This window comes from Pongo abelii, chromosome 10, assembly GCF_028885655.2.
Source record: "Pongo abelii isolate AG06213 chromosome 10, NHGRI_mPonAbe1-v2.0_pri, whole genome shotgun sequence".
Lineage (NCBI taxonomy): Eukaryota > Metazoa > Chordata > Mammalia > Primates > Hominidae > Pongo > Pongo abelii.
The window spans coordinates 53,394,597-53,397,944 of record NC_071995.2 but is presented as its reverse complement, the minus strand read 5'-3'; the positions used below and the strand labels follow the sequence as shown (position 1 = coordinate 53,397,944).

The following is a 3,348-nucleotide window of genomic DNA, read 5'->3' as shown; positions in this document are numbered from 1 at the left end:
GTAGGTCCATCTGGTTTTTCACACTTTGCCTGGATCTTATCTTCAGCAGTCAGCCTATGCTAAGTAACCACATGAACCCTACAGTGTCCTTCCCAAATTGTGGACCTTTTTGATATGTGGTCAATCCTCCCAATCTCTAGCATTCTTCTTAAATGAAGGGATGATGTAAGTATAGATAGCTAGAGAACTTACTCAGCCATGATATAGTGATCCTGTCTCTAAATTCAGGGCTTGTTTTCCTTAAGCTTATGTCTAAACACCATCTATGGCAATATAATTGGAAGCCTTGTTCTTTCTCTTCTGCACTCACAGCATATTTCAGGACTCAGTGCACCCAAATAATTCCTAGAATGGCCAGTATAAACATTTTTGAGGTTAAGTCAGTTTGAAGGGAAAATGTAATTATCTATACTGATTTTGAAGTTGCTCCATTAGTTCTTTCTACTCATTCTTGAAAAATGGACATTTTAAAATGAGAAGGAGAGCTCTTGAGTAAACAGTTTTTTTTTTTACCTCACTATTTAAATTTTAGTGAAGAATCTTTAATTACTCTCCAACAATTGGGGGTTATATATTGAAGTATTCCCAACAAGTGAGAAATTGTTTCTGGGTGTTTAGATTCCACATCAGGAGAAGGCTAAATGGCCAAAAATACAACTTTTATTTATTTACATTTCTTTTCTATGACATTAGGTGTTTTACACATCAAATCTCTGGAGCACATGATTGTTGAATAAATTATTCTGAATAACATAAACTTAGAAGGAGAGGTAAATTGCTTGATTTTTGTCTTCTGGATTACAGGAGAAAAGTGTTCCCTCCTAGGAGAGAAATTACCTTGATGAAGCTACAGAATAAAAATAAACCACACATTTGACAAATTCATTAATGTTGCTCATGGGTTATTCAGATTTAAATTTAATTTAACCAAACCTCAAAAAAATTAGTGGCTTCAGCTGGGGGCGGTGGCTCATGCCTGTAATCCCAGCACTTTGGGAGGCCAAGGTGGGTGGATCATGAGGTCAGGAGATCGAGACCATCCTGGCTAACACGGTGAAACCCCGTCTCTACTAAAAATACAAAAAAATTAGCTGGGTGTGGTGGTGGACACCTGTAGTCCCAGCTACTTGGGAGGCTGAGGCAGAAGAATGGTGTGAACCTGAGAGGCAGGGCTTGCAGTGAGCTAAGATCATGCCACTGCACTCCAGCCTGGGTGACAGAGCAAGACTCCATCTCAAAAAAAAAAAAGAAAAAAAATTAGTGGCTTCTTACTTCTTCGTGAGAAATGCAATCCGTTTGACTGCATCTTTGAAGGCATCTTTCACCTGTTTGTTTCGAAGTGTATAAATGAATGGGTTAAGCAAAGGGGCAACTGAAGTAGTGAGCATAGAAACCACCTTGTTAATGGCCACTCCTTCCTTTGCTGAAGGTTAGATGTAAATGAAGATGCAGCTACCATAGGTGATGGAAACAACAATCATATGGGAAGAGCATGTAGAGAAAGCCTTTTTCCTTTGTTGAACAGAAGAGAATTTTAGAATGGTCTTGATGATGTATGTATAGGAGAGGACTACACATACTAGGGTAATAATGAGTGTCAGCACGGCAAAACTTAAGACAATTCTCTCTATAAACACTGTGTCTGAGCAGGTTATCTGTAGAATGGGAGATGCATCACAGCCAAAATGATCAATCACATTCGAGTCACAGAATTCCAGGTGGAGGCCTATGCCAAGAGGTGGGATGATGTTTAACAGGCCAGAAAACCTGCAGCAGAGAATGAATGTAGTGCAGGCTCTGTTGTTCATGATGGTTGTGTAATGCAGAGGCTTACAAGTGGCTACATAGCGGTCATAGGACATGGCAGCAAGGAGAAAAAATTCCGTTGCTGCAAAAAGGACAACAAAAAATAATTGGGTGGCACAAGCATTATAGGTAACAGTATTATCTCCAGTTGTCAGGGTGTATAGAAATCTGGGGATACAGACAGTTGTGAATGAGACTTCTAAGAAAGAGAAATTTTGGAGAAAAAAATACATGGGTGTTTTAAGGCAGGAATCCAAAAGTGTCAGGGTGATAATGGTGAGATTCCCAGCCACACTAAATATATAGGTGAGAAACAAAAATATAAAAAGCACAACTTGTAGTTTTGGGTCATCTGTCAATCCCAGCAGAATGAATGTTGTTATTGCTGTATGATTTCTCATCACTGACTTGTTCCAAGTCAAGAGCGATTGGACCTGAAGAGGGAAGTGCCGTAAGAAGCTGGGATTGGAACCTGAATGAAAACATCCTATCAAAGCAGTTCACAAGAACTTAAACTTCTGTTACTTGATAATCAATTTGTTAATGTAGTTGTGCCATAGGCATCTTACCAGGAGGCTTCTATGGGAAATATCTAATATAGATCTTATGCTTATAATTATCTGATTAGAAACCATATTTATAAAGATTTTAAATAAAAACAAAACATAAATCATAGGTCTGGTATGTGGTTTCTCAACAATATTGCCTTGAGGTGCAAATTTATTTGTTCTTATCCTGAAAGAAATTATGACAATTTTGAAGTTTTCCCTCTCTTATTCTCATTTTTCTTTGCTTTCCCCCACCATACTAAAATGCTTCATTTCCAAAACCAAGGAGGATCTGTTAATTAGTACTTTATTTTGATCATTTTATGCTGTTATGATGAATTTTAACAGCAGCACATTGATTCAAAAGCATTAGTTCTGCTATTTGCACTTCAAATGATTTCTAAATAAGGAGACAAAAGTTTAAAATGCAAAGGTGTATCCTTGTTTTGTTGTTCTTATTTTTGGATGAATGAAAGTATTTCTAAGCCAATTTGGGGACTGTTTAGACAGAGGGCTCCTGGACCCTCTGAAGTGGTATAAAATTGTTTTTCTGGAATGTGAGCATAAACTCAATTTAGTCCTGTTTTGATGTTCTGGGATATGGACAGAGCCCAGAGGATGAATCTGTGATATTAGCTTTGTTTGCCAGCCTGATCTACCCTTTGCCCCTAGCAAGCAGAACTCAGTCTTCAGAGTCTGTCTCAGGCATATCTTTATGATCTCTTCTTTGAACAATTTCTGCTGCTTCCCTTCTCAAATTGCCTCTCCCCACCCATTTACCAATCATTTCCATAAGCCTGCTGCTTACATTCTCTAAGTTCCTGATATATACTTGCCCAAGCAACATCCAGGAATGAATGGACTTACATATTAGTAAATCAATCTTTATAAACAAATGATAAAATACCCTACCTTTCTCTTTTGCATTTATCACTGTGCATTTCAGCACTTCTCAGCAGTTTCAATCCTCCCTGCACTCAAATGTATATTTATT

The 3,348-nt window shown here is 37.9% G+C and overlaps 1 pseudogene; it reads right to left on the bottom strand.

Moving 5' to 3' along the window:
- Positions 1-1,244: 1,244 nt before the first annotated feature.
- LOC100439711 (olfactory receptor 6C2-like) lies at positions 1,245-2,207 on the bottom strand (annotated as a pseudogene).
- Positions 2,208-3,348: the final 1,141 nt, after the last annotated feature.